The sequence below is a fragment of the Mandrillus leucophaeus genome, unplaced genomic scaffold (assembly GCF_000951045.1).
Source record: "Mandrillus leucophaeus isolate KB7577 unplaced genomic scaffold, Mleu.le_1.0 Scaffold7, whole genome shotgun sequence".
In the NCBI taxonomy this organism is placed as follows: domain Eukaryota; kingdom Metazoa; phylum Chordata; class Mammalia; order Primates; family Cercopithecidae; genus Mandrillus; species Mandrillus leucophaeus.
In genome coordinates, this window is record NW_012107585.1 from 3,084,262 (window position 1) to 3,084,632 (window position 371).

Sequence of the window (371 nt, forward strand, 5' to 3'; positions counted from 1 at the left end):
CACAAGGGCGTCTATATTCAAGACCCAACCGTGTTACTCCGGGCTGTTTTTTTCTTAGATTCTTTTTTTTTTTTAGCCCCCGCAGCTTTTGTTCCTTTGAACGTAAGTGTTTGAAGCTTGGCGATGGAGGAATTGGCTTTGACCGTGCGATCTTAATATGTAATGATGACTGGGGCTGCAGGGGGCCCTGCCTCTCCCGCTTCCCTGCTCTGAAAGCGCCTGGGTATCTAAGAGCTCAGAGCAGGCTGGAGGGGCGGAGCTTGGAGGAAGGCTGGCGGCCAGCGCCTCCCGGTAACCTAGCAACCGGCGCCCTAGCAACGCGAGGGGGCGGGACCGAGGGAGGAAGTCGGAAACTGGTGGCTACGGCTCGC